Source organism: Microcaecilia unicolor, chromosome 2 (genome assembly GCF_901765095.1).
Source record: "Microcaecilia unicolor chromosome 2, aMicUni1.1, whole genome shotgun sequence".
In the NCBI taxonomy this organism is placed as follows: domain Eukaryota; kingdom Metazoa; phylum Chordata; class Amphibia; order Gymnophiona; family Siphonopidae; genus Microcaecilia; species Microcaecilia unicolor.
The window spans coordinates 537,151,353-537,164,814 of record NC_044032.1 but is presented as its reverse complement, the minus strand read 5'-3'; the positions used below and the strand labels follow the sequence as shown (position 1 = coordinate 537,164,814).

At 42.7% G+C, this 13,462-nt stretch overlaps 1 protein-coding gene across 1 annotated transcript in view; it reads right to left on the bottom strand.

The window, feature by feature from the left end:
• The window catches only part of LOC115462177 (protein NOXP20-like), a 71,100-nt gene extending 58,758 nt beyond the window's left edge, over positions 1 to 12,342 (bottom strand). Inside the window, exon 1 of the mRNA XM_030192195.1 lies at positions 12,252 to 12,342. The gene's annotated coding sequence lies outside the window, so the exon portion shown is untranslated. The remainder of the gene's footprint in view (positions 1 to 12,251) is intronic.
• Positions 12,343 to 13,462: the final 1,120 nt, after the last annotated feature.

Here is a 13,462-nt window from a genome sequence, read left to right as displayed (position 1 = left end):
ACAGAAGAAGATGTAAGAGATCTACCTATACCAGAAATGGTTTTCAAGGGTGATGAACCTGGAAGACTTACTGAGCCAGATCGAGAAATTAAAGAGTAGTAAATCACCTCAGCCGGATGGCATGCATTTAAGGGTACTCAAACATGAAACTGCTGATTTGCCGTTAGCAATCTGTAAACTGTTGTTAAAATTGTCCGTAGTACCTGAAGATTGGAGGGTGGTCAATGCAACGCCGATTTTTAAAAAGGGTTCCAGGGGAGAGTCAAGTGATGCGTTGAGAGCGTCGGCAGCGTAGTGGCTGAGCTCCAGCCACTTGCCATACAGCCGAAAATCACGGAAAAAATAAAGAAATACAATTTCTAACCTTGTCTATAGCTGCGGGAAGGTGCATGGACCAATATTTGGTCGCGATGCTACTACTACTATTACTACTTAGCATTTCTATAGCGCTGCCAGGGTTACGCAGCGCTGTACAAGTTTAGACAAGGGGAAGGACAGTCCCTGCTCAAGAGAGCTTACAATCTAAAGGATGCCAGCTGGAACAGCGAAACACAGCATGAAAACAGAGAAGGGGAAATCCTCACCTCCACCGGCGGAACCTAAAATGGCGGACGGAGCACAAGTGGCACGAGATGATTTCTCAGAACGCCAGCTGGCCCAGATCTCAAAGGTGATAGAAGCAGCCCTGGAAACGAGGTTCGACACCCTAGCAGTCCACCTGGGAAAATTGGATGTCACTATAGAGGGGTTAGCGACGCGTACCCAAACGCTGGAACAGCGTGTGTCGGACATGGAAGACACGTGGCATGCTACTGAACCGAAGATCACAGAGTTGGAAAAACAGGTTAGCACGCAGGGAGCAAAAATCGATGATTTAGAAAATCGAGCGTGACGATCCAACTTGAGGCTGGTGGGCATTCCCGAGTCTGTGATGGAGAAAAATCTGGGGCCTGCACTAGAAAAATGGCTACAGCATGAATTTGCATTATCAGACAGTAGGGGAAGCCTCAGCATTGAAAGAGCCCATAGACTGGGACGGTATCAGGAAGGAAGGAAGCCTCGTGTGGTTATTCTTAAAGTTCATAATTATATCCACAAAGAGGAAATCATGCAGGGATTTAAGTCCAAACGGGGCAATCTAACATTTGAAGGACATGAGATTCTGATTTTTCCAGATTACTCGGCTGGGTTACAGGAAAAGAAAAGGAGATTTCACCCAGTATGCACAACCCTAGTGGAGAAGAAGATTCGCTTCACACTGTCCTACCCTGCTGTCCTCAAGATCTACAGGAATGGGAAATGGCATAGCTTTGATTCAGAGCAGCTGGCTACAGCCTTTGTAAACAGAGAAATTGATGACCAGGCTCCTACTCCATGAGGAATGCCAGCCAGCCAATTTGGGATGATTCTACCACATGGAGGAGTGGACTTTGAACAGTTTTTTTGGGACACTTATGTAGGTAAAAAGTCTGGTGAAAAGGGTATGTGATGTTGAATAATAGTGATATAATTTTGAATTTGGGGAGTGGGGTCCCTAGCAGATGAGTGACCCGAGTGACACCAGAAGATGGTGTACAAGAATGGTTATGGGGAGGGGGGGGGCTGGGGGGGAGGGGTACGGGGGGGTAGGGGGGGGGAAAGATGGAGTGAATGAGCTGGAAGTGAGAGTGGAAATGTTGGCAATTGTTCTTGCTGGGAGAATGGGAGGTAGGGGAAAAGATAATCAAAGGCTTGGCAATTGGAGGCAGACAACCTTGGGGGAGGCTGGGCTCCCGGGGTTACTCGAGATGGGAGGAATTGGGACAGTTCAATTCTTAATTTTTAGAGATTCAGGGTAGAGTTCGGTTGAATATCCTTTCTTGGAATGTAGCGGGGATTACTTCCCCGGTGAAGAGATATAAAATTTTATCACAATTGAGGGCGCATGGAGCGGATATTGCCTGTCTCCAGGAGACAAAATTGTCCGATGTAGAGCATGCCAAACTCTGTCAGCAGTGGGTAGGGGAATGTCACTACTCCTCCTCTGGGAATCGAAGAAGTGGAGTGGTTGTCTTGGTTAAAAAAGGTATCCCTTGTCACTCCAAATTGATATACAGGGATACAGAGGGGAGAGTGGTGCTGGTGCATTTCAATTACCAGGGAACAAAGTTTTACCTTTGCACTGTTTATGGCCCAAACACTTATTGCCCGCAGTTTTGTCAATCTTTAATAGCCCTGGGATTACAATATGCGGATGCCCCGTGGGTGTGGGCGGGGGATTTCAATCAAGTCATAGATCCAGAGTTGGATAGATCTTCCCCAAGGGCTATAGCAGCGCTGGGCCGTAGGAAGGGTTTGTCGGCCTTGTGTAGAGCCCTGCATGTGGTCGATCCTTGGCGCTTGCTGCACCCTGATACCCGGGATTATACTCACCAATCTAAAGTACACTCTACCTGGTCCCGGATTGATTACATTTTGTTGACACAGTCCTGGTTTTTTAGAGTAAGGAACGCTTTCATAGGTCCCACTGAGATTTCGGACCACGCTGTAATTGGGTTGGAGTTGGACTTAGATGTTAGAGGGTCCGGTAGCAGATATTGGCGCTTCCCTTCCTATCTTTACCAAGATCCAACATTTCTAGATCATATGAGAAATCGATGGCGTTTTTATGTAGAGACGAATGCACAACCTGACGTGGCGCCAACAATATTTTGGGAGACCTCAAAAGCAGTTCTTCGGGGAGAGGTCATTGCCTTTATGAGCGCCCGCAAAAAGCGTTTGGCGACGGGTATCACGGCATACAGGGTTGCAAAGAGACGCCACATAGCTAATCCAACTAAGGAAAACCAAGAAAACATGGCAGCTGCTTTGGTAGCACTGAACACAATGATTCATGAAAAATATCAGAGTTTATTCTATGCTAGGCGGCTTAACTTTCAAAGATATGGAAATAAGTCCGGTAGGCTATTAGCACAAGTAGCTAGAATTAAGAAAACAAATCGATTTATCTCATATATCCAATTGCAAGATGGGTCCCGGCTCTCGCAGCCAGCAGAGATTGTAACTGCGTTCCAGAAATATTTCACAGGGTTATATTCTGAAACGGGGGAACATCAGGGCCCGCTGATACAAGATTACCTTAAGGATGCAAGTATGCCACGTTTGGAGCCGCGAATTCGCGATTCCTTGGCACTACCCATCAGGGCGCAGGAAATCCAACAGGTGATAAAGTCCCTTCCTTTGAAGTCGGCTCCGGGCCCAGATGGTTTTTCGAGTGAATATTATAAAATCTTGGGCCCGGAGTTGATAGGGCCCCTAATTTCATACTTTGATGCGGTGGTGGAACGAGGCTGGTTTTCATCCGGTGAAAATGAAGCACTTATTACATTGATTCCTAAACCGGGTAAACCCCCAGACCAAGTAGAAGCCTACAGACCCATATCATTGTTAAATATGGATATAAAAATCTTGGCCCGAGTTTTGGCAGACAGGCTTGCGCGGCATTTGCCATCCCTAATTGGAAATTACCAGGTGGGTTTTGTTAGGGGTCGTCAAGCAACGGTAAATGTACGAAAAGTGCTGTTGTCTATTGCACGCAGTCATGCCATGGGAGAGCGGCTGATGTTGGTAAGCCTGGATGCCGAAAAAGCATTTGACAAAGTGCAGTGGGCCTACTTGTTTCAAGTGCTGGATCATGTTGGCGTAGGGGGCTGGTTCATGGAGGCGGTTTCAACACTATACAATAACCCCTCTGCTCGAGTAGTTGCAAATCGGCTTCAGTCTGCTCCATTTCAGTTACAGAGGGGTACTAGGCAGGGCTGTCCTTTATCCCCATTACTGTTTTTATTATACTTAGAGCCACTGCTTAGAACGATCATGAGGGACCCGGATGTTGTGGGGATAAGCATGCCATCGCTGGAGGTCAAAGTGTTGGCATTTGCTGATGATATCCTTCTGACATTGACTAATCCTGCCTCGTCGGTGCGGCACTTAATGGCGAATTTAGATGAATTTAGTTTTTTGACGGGGTTTACCTTAAATTATCATAAGTCCGTGGCCCTCCCTATTCAATCGGACATTAGAATGCAGTGGGAGGGAAAATTCCCCTTTCAATGGGCGAACTCCAGTATTAAATATTTGGGGGTATATATTCCCGCAGATTTAGTGGAGCTTTATGAACATAATATGGGGCCGATAAAGCAACGAGCGGTGGAATCTTTGCAGAGGTGGCAGGCACTCCCTATTATTTTATTGGGACGAATAGCGCTTTATAATATGGTCCTTTTCCCCAAGTGGACTTACGTATTTCAAATGTTGCCATTTCATTTGAGGCCCCGGGATGAACAATGGCTGCGGAAAAAATTGACACATTTTTTATGGCAGGGAAAGAGGGCCTGTTTGCCATTTTGTAAAGTACTGTTACCACGCATAAAGGGGGGTTTGGGACTCCTAGATCTAAAATTGTTTTCCCTGGCTAGCAGTATGAGACATCTGTCCGACTGGTTCCGCTCTACAAATTTTTTTCTCTTGTACAGGGGCAGAAGTGGCAATTTTTGGAAAAATGCAATTTTCTTATTGGCTCCATGTGCCCTCCAGAGAATTACCAGGGTTGGGCCCTTATCGACCGATCCTTTCACCATTGAGGGCCGCATGGAGATGGATGGGCAAGATCCTGCGGTTAGATACAAGGATTTCGGCTTTACTGCCCCTAAGGGGTAATTTGGCTTTCCCGGCGGGTGGCTCTTTGGTCCCTTTCCAGAGGTGGGCTACAGTGGGAATTAGGTACCTATTCCATGTGGTAACTGAGCAAGGGACATTAAAAACATTTGAGGAATTGAAGAAAGAGTATGGTTTGAGTGTGAATGACTGGTTAGCATATACGCAATTACGGCACTATGTAAATTCTTTACCAGCAGAATCATTAACTAACGTTTCCTGGGAAAAATTTAATAAAATATTGGGTCTTGAGGCACAGTCGCGAGTGCCCTTGAGCTATTTTCACTGTGGTTTGAGGGACTCTTTGCAACAAATTGACTGTCACCGGGTGGCGCAAGCCTGGAATGAGGAATTGCAGATTAATCTACATCCTGAGCAGATTGACAAATGCCTTAAGTCTATCTCTACCATCACAGACAATGCTACCTGGTGGGAGCTACAATATAAATTTTTGCTTCGGTTACACGTATCCCCGCACAGAGCATATAAAGCCACGCTTCGAAACTTGGACAATTGCCCAAAATGTAATGGTAACACGGCTCACTTGGGGCACATGTATTGGACATGTGCGCCGGTTAAAGCCTTTTGGACTGAACTGAGCAAACACGTCTCCCAAATTTGGAATCATACATGGAGACCAACTCCTAAACAACTGTTTGATCTCTTTGAAACACAGAGGCCTGCGCCGGCAGGATTCACAGCATTTTTGAAAAGGGCAGTATTAATGGCAAAGCGTGTCATATTGCAATTGTTTTTGGTAACAGACCATCCGAGCATAGCACATTGGAAGTCCACAATGATTCAAGCTTGTGCCATAGAAAAGAAAGGTATAAGAGACCTAGCCTCCAAGAGAGGCGATCAGTTTTGTCACACTTGGTCTCCATTTTGGGACACTCTCACTCCAGTGGCAAGAAGCAAAATCCTGAACTCTTGAAGTGATTTGGGGAGGGGGGGGGGGGGGGGATAGGGTTAGAGGGTAGGAAGGGGGGGAGGGGCTGAGTTAAAAAATGTTAAAAAGTTCAGGCAGACCAAATATTATGTTGTAATTTCCTTTGCATTGTGTGAATATGTTGAATTGCCTGAATAAAAAGGATGATATATAAAAAAAAAAAAGGGATCCAGGGGTGATCCAGGAAATTACAGACTGGTAAGACTGACATCTGTGCCAGGTAAAATAGTGGAAATTATTATAAAGAATAAAATTACGGAACACATAGACAAACATGGTTTAATGGGACAGAGTCAACATGGTTTCAGCCAAGGGAAGTTTTGTCTCACCAATTTGCTTCATTTTTTTAAAGACACGAATAAACATGGGGATAAAGGTGAGCCAGCTGATGTAGTGTACTCAGAAAGCTTCTAAGTTCCTCATGAGAGACCCTTGAGAAAATTAAAAAGTCATGGAATAGGAGGCAATATTCTGTTGTGGATTACAAATTGGTTATTGGACAGAAAACAGAGGGTAGGGTTAAATGGCTATTTCTCTCAATGGAAGAGGATGAATAGTGGAGTACCGCACTGAGACCGGTGCTATTTAACATATTTATAAATGATCTGGAAATCAGAATGATGAGAAAGGTGATTAAATTTCAAGATGATACAAAATTATTCAAGGTTGAACACACGCAGACTGTGAAAAATTGCAGGAACACCTTAGGAAATCAGAAGACTGGGCATCCAAATGGCAATTGAAACTTAATGTGAACAAATGAAAAGTGATGCACATTGGGAAGAATAATCCAAATCATAGTTACTTGATACTAGGGTCCACCTTGGGGGTCAGCAGCACCCAAGAAAAAGATCTTCTGCCCAGTGTTCAGTGGTGGCCAAAAAAACAAACAAGATGCTAGGAATTATTAGGAAAGCGATGGCAAATAAGGCAGAGAATACTATAATTCCTCTGTTTCGCTCCATGGTGTGACCTCACTAGTATGGCTATTCTTATGTTTTCAAAAGCAAAGAAAATATCTCATATCTTTCTAGGGATCTCTTCTATGCATTTCCTTAATTTTGACCACATGCTCATATGTAGGTGCTTCTTCTATAAAAAGTAAGAACCTATTTTCATAACCAGGCATAAAGTTCAAAGTTCTGTTATTAACTTTTCAAGCACTGCAGGTTGGTTTCTTGGATTATTGTCTAACCTCATCATACCTTAGGCCCTACACGGATTTTGAGAAAGACCCCTAAATACAGATGATAATTTAACCAACTTTTAATAACAAAAGTAAAAAAGATCTGGAGACAGACTTAATCAGGTAGGGCAGACAAATATCCAAAGAGCAATATGATGTGCTACATTTGTTAAATGGCAGCAGAAACTCTTCCTCTGATATTCGTGAAAAGTTTACCCAGTATCTATCTACTGGAATAGGCTCTTTTTAATCATATGTCTTACCTAAATCAACATTTAAGTTCTTAAATGTTGGTGTATCTGTTGTTGTATTCAGTAAATAGCACTGAAAATCAGGCGCTGGGAAAATTCCATGCTCAGCACTATTCTATAAAAGGTGCTTTGGTCAAGGGACTTACACCTGCTGAAAAAATCTGGTGCGCAAGTTCAGGGTGAATCCCTGGTATTCAATAGCACTGCACCTAAATCCTGTGTGTGCCCCTTACCCGCACCCCTCCCATGGCCATGCACCCATCTGAGTTGCATTTGAGCCAATTAAGGCGTGCAATGTTATAGGATAGTGTATCCAGATCCATGCGCAAATCACAATTAGTGCCAAATAAGTACTTGTTAATGCCAGTGATTAAATGATTACAGATGGTCAACTAATTATTTTGTGTGCGGAACTGGGATCCACACTAAAATTTGGGGCCTAACTTTTGGCAACCTATATAGAATCCAGGGGTTAGTGGATCCTTCTCCACTGCTATTTCGCTAATAATCGGAGTACCCCAGGGTTTTGTCCTCGTCTCTCTGCATTCCTTCTCTTCATGCTCTGATGTTTGCCCACAGAGTATGATCTTGCAGATCTAACTTCCAGCACCAGGACTTTCACCCAGAATTCATCCCAAACTTCCATCTGCTTATCCGACATTGCTACCTAAATGTCCCACTGCCACAATGAACTTCATATTGCCCTCCACTGCCCCATGTAAGCTGCATTGAGCCTGCCATGAGTGGGAAAGCGCGGGGTACAAATATAACAATATATATATATATATATATATATATATATATATATATATATATATATATATATATATATATATATATTGTCAATACAAAACTGTATATCTTTACTCCAAAGCTCGCTTTCCCATTTCACTTCTTTCCATCTCCCCAAGTAACACTGTCATGCTCACAGCGCCTTCAGTATGCAATCCTGGGGTCATATTTGACTCCGTTCTTTCTCGGCAGAAATTCAAAGCACTGCAAAAATATACGTTTCTTTCTTTATAACAGGTGCAGGGAGGGCGGTTGAATTTATGGTTGCAGCTCCTTTCTGGATTCTAGCTGCAACATCATTCTCAGGGAAGCAACAAAAGCACTGCATCTGCCTTGCCAATGAACTGCTAACTCATGGCTCCATAAGGCTATTAGTCAGTTTGAACCATGTAGAACCCATGTCCTCACACTGTTATCACAATGATTAAGGTGCAGAAGCAGACCCTCATATTTATTTATTTATTGCATTTGTATCCCACATTTTCCCACCTATTTGCAGGCTCAATGTGGCTTACAATTTCCGTCATGACATATGCCATTTCAGAGTGCAGATACAATTGGAAATATATATAGAAACATGGATGATATAATGAACAATTAGGTACAAAAGAGAAGAACATGCAACTGGTATTATATTGAGCATAGAATACATAATAAATTAGGCAATACTATACAGGGAGAAAATAATCTAATTGTTAAGTATATGGTGGAGAATTACAGTCCCGTTAATTAGTTATGGGCCAAAGTTACTGCAGTGAGTCACAAGGCTGAGATCAGAAAGCAAAAAATTAGGGGTTGACGGCCCATACGGCTAGAGGGGAAGATTGATAGGATAGTTCAGCAGTTGGGAGCTTGGGGTTAGGTTTTTTTTTTTTTTACTGGATAACGCAATAGTCTTAGAAATGAGTAACATGTTGAGTACACATTATTCCCCTAATTCTATAAAAGTCGTCAAAAATTGTGTGCACAATTTAAATGAACAACAAGCTAATTCGTGCCAATAATTGGCTTTTTTAGCAAGCAATTGTTGGCACCAATTAGATTTAATTGGCATTTACACGCAATCTGAAAAAGGAGGTGCAGAATTAGGAGGGCCATGGGTGTAACTGGGGCATTTCTAAACCTAACATGTGTTCTTACAGAATAACAGGGATACTCGCCTAACATAGGTGTGTACATTTACATCACGTTTCAATTGGTTCAAATGGCCACGCCTAAAGTTAGATGCGATTCCCGGGCATAAGTGCTATTCTATAAACTGCACCTAACTTTAAAGTGCAGTTTATAGAATAGTAATTTTTTTGGCACCATATATACGATCTAGCCCTCTGGGGGTGATTCTGTAAAAGTATGCTCATATGTAGGTGCTTCTTCTATAAAAAGTAAGAACCTATTTTCATAACCAGGCATAAAGTTCAAAGTTCTGTTATTAACTTTTCAAGCACTGCAGGTTGGTTTCTTGGATTATTGTCTAACCTCATCATACCTTAGGCCCTACAAGGATTTTGAGATCATTGAATGACCATTGTTTTGTTCTTCCTTCCCCTTCGCAGTCGCATTGGGAATCCATCAGATCAAGTGCCTTTTTCCTTTTAGCACCCTTTCTCTGGAATTCATTGTCCCCAGGACTTTGTGCCGAATTGTCTTATAAACAATTTAAGATTAAAAAAAAAATACACACGTTTTTACTGAGGCATTTCAGACCTATTAAGGAACCTGATGGGAGACCGATGGGGGTTGTTTATTGTGCTATGGTTTATTGTTTGTATACCGAGTTTTATTTCTCTGGGTGGTTGCATGTCTATCTCTCCTTTTTTTTACCGGAGTTCTTTTCTTTTGATGATTTTATATTGTACATCACCTAGACTTGATATGTTCCAAATCTGGCAATCAAATGTTTATAATAAACAAACATATATGTTCACATATGCACATCGACTATAAAGCTGGTGTGTGTGCGTCTAAGGGTCGGTGATATATGTGCTAATTTACAGTATTCTACAAGTTACATACATAAACATGCACCCCACTCAGTCTGCCCATGTGTATGCCCACCTATAAAACATGAGCTATATAAGATATGCACAGATATACAGAATGCTTACAGTAGCTGTGGTATCAAGCCCAATATCTTTTAATGGGAACAAGTTAAATATAAATAATTTAACAACTATTTATCCAATATTTTAATATGAATTGGACCATTACCGAGTGGTTGAAGGAGCCGCTACCCTGCAGCAGTTCAACAAAACGTAATCATGTTGCGGGGGGAGGGGGGGGGAGAGAAGCTGCCTGAGCACCACAAATATTTAAGATAAATGTTTAAACTCATTTCAAGCCTTCAATTTTAAGTATTTTTTTTAAATAATGTTTTATAATAAATTTTAGAGACAAATTTTGAAAACCTTTTAAACAAAATGAACTGCTGAAGAAGTGAGCAATGGTGTAATCTTGAAATATAGCTGTCATTTTACCATTACCATCTGACAGTCCAATTCATATTAAAATATTTATGGGATAAGAAGTTAAACTATCCCTATTTACAGAATAACACAGAGGTACATATCTGGCATGTATATGCTTTATGCACATATATGCTAGTATTCTGAACATTTACACACATAACTGGCACATGTTAGCCCCTACTTTACAGAATGACCCCATATATTTAGAACCAAATTGTTCCATCACTACTGCAAAGCCTTCTCAAAACCATCCCTTTTCATTCCTCACTAGTTTATTGCATGTAAATGGAACCTAACTCAGCTACTTCATACTACAGAAGAGAGAGAGGGCGCAGGGCCTGAAACATTTGTGCTGAAATTAATTAATTATTATTTATTTGTTGCATTTGTATTCCACATTTTCCCACCTATTTGCAGGCTCAATGTGGCTTACATAGTACCGTGATGGCGATCGCCAATTCCGGTGTGATAAATACAGAGTGGTATTGCATTACAGTTCATGAGTGACATAGTAAATTAGCAAAACAGGGATATTAGCTGAAGTAGTTCTGATGTTGGATTGGTGGGTGCTGGCTTGTGGTTTCCACAGAGCTTGCTCTGTTGATGGCACTCAGAAGATCAAAGTAAAAACAACAAAATTTTTGAAAACCTCTCCGTTATCTGTCATGGTGGTCATGTTTTAAGTTAACTATGTGATAGCTCTGAAAGAATGACAACAGTAAAGCCCTTTCGGTCCTACATCTCCTGTGTGCTCTGTTGCCTTAAGAGACCTTGGACTCTCCCTAGAGCAGGAAAAAAAAAAACAGGCAATGTCCTCCCTGTTAGTCATCATTACTTAAATTACTTCCTTTATTCTTGGAGCCCGTGGAAATAAATCTTGACAAAAATATAATAAGATGACATCTTTTTATTGGACTAATCCAATATTTTTCTGGACTAGTTTTGGGGTGCTCTCTCCCTTTTATTAGGTCAACACAGAATGAACCTTTAACTTGATGATGAATAGTTGCAAAAACAATTGATGTAGCTTGCCCGTTTACTTTGGGGGGGAGGGAGGGTTTGGATGGCACAAGGGGCCCTACTTACTAAGCCACGCTGTAGGCTTGCACACATTTTAGCAAGCGCTAATGCTAGAGACACCCATAGGTATATAATGGGTGTCTCTACTGAAAGTGTGCGTGACTACGGCGCGGCTTAGTAAACAGGGCCCTAAGACTTATTAGCATTTGGGGGAGAGGGAACCATGAACCACTCCAGCATTTGTACTGGCAAGACCACCCCACACTGCACCTGTGCTGAAAACTAAGCTAGAGAATATTAAGTTAAATTAAAACCCTACTCTCACTACATTTACTACAGCTTATAATATTCTCTTTAAATTCTTTTGATTGTAATTGTAATTATTTACTATGTAAGCCACGTTGAGTCTGCAGTGTGTGAGAAAGCGTGGGGTACAAATGTAATAAATAATAATAAAAAGTATCTCTTTATATATTTCTGCTGATCCTTATTTCTGTGTACTCTATTTGATTACACAGGGCAATTGCACTGTTTAATTATGGATTCTAAAAACAACACAACTGTCCTTCTGTTCACCCAGTGATCAATAAACCGTGTTACTGTAAAGTTAACATTATTATAATAATTATTAATAGGTCTCCCCCCCCCCTCCTTTCACAAAGCCGTCGGAAGGGGATGATTCCCAACCAACTTTCCTGCATCGCTGTCCCACAGAGAAGGTGCGACACGGCACAAATACCTGCAGCCTGGCACTCAAGGAGGTTTATGTCCCGAGGCTGAAAACGATACTGTTTTTTTTATCTTTCAGTTTTGCTTTATAGATTAGCCTAATGTTCCAGCAGCATTGCTGAGTGAGCGGTTTTCTCACCAAATTAAGCTTCCCTTTATTTTACCTCGCTCGCTGCCGTTGACAATGAGCCCCAGCTCCCCTCTTTCTCCCTCCTCGCTTCTGCATTCAGCTGCCACGACTACAGGAGACGGGGAGAAGGTGGGACGAAAAGACCGGCTCCTCCCGGCGCATGCGCATTAATACACGACGAATGTCCCTGCTTCTGCCGCCGGTTCCAGCATTACTACTACTGCGCATGCACCTTCCTTGTCGCGCGGCGCCTTTGGGCACAACGGTTCGGGAAGCCTCCCTGAAGACGAATTGGAAAGAGATCGAAGACTTGCTTATCTCCGAACTGTGATCGTTTCCTCTTTCTTGTTGGTGCAGTGTAAGTGTCTGTAGGCAGGTTGTGTGCATTGGAAGTTTGCGCTTGTAGTTCAAGCTCCGGATTCTATTATGCTGGTGCAGTGCGTGGAGGGCAAATGGGTGCCAGACTTCAGGGGAAGGGATAAACGGGCATTAAAATGTCTGGGATCAGTGAGGCTGATAGGTTAGTGGTAATTTTCCGGATAGCTCTTGACTGTTGCCCTCCCGTCTAGCAGGCCTCCACCTCGTGACCGTGACCCTGAGGTTACAGAAGGTGCTAGCGACGGGCACCCAGAAAGTTTTTTTTGTTTGTTACACTTGTACCCCGCTCTTTCGCACTCATAGTGAGGTTCACTGCAGCTTACATATTATATACAGGTACTTATTTGGGGCAATGGAGGGTTAAGTAGGAGCTGCCTGTGCCTGAAGTGGGAATCGAACTCAGTTCCTCAGGACCAAAGTCCACCACCACCTAACCACTAGGCCACTCCTCCACTGCCAGCTAAGGTCCTGCTGATCCTGCCTATGCCTCAGAGCAGGGCCAGCAGGACCTTCATTGACTGCCTGTGAGCACATTGGCTGGCTCTCTCTGATGCTCTTGCCACTCTCCATCCCCAAAGAGGCAAAATTCCCTTCTTCTACTACTGAAGTACCACAAGGCTGCCCGTATCATGTGTGGGGTACGGAGGGAGGGAGATCTTGCCTCTTTAAAACACTGACCATCATAGGCCGGGTATCCATTTTTATTTACAATTTGGAATGCCAAAACTGATATTTAATTTGTGTACACTGTTGCATACAGTTATGCTGGGAGTGGGGGTGGGAAATGCAGTTGAAATTCAAATTTGATGGTTGACGCCTAATTTTTTGAAATTTTTTTTGTCTAGTCCAATGGAAACGAAAATGAAG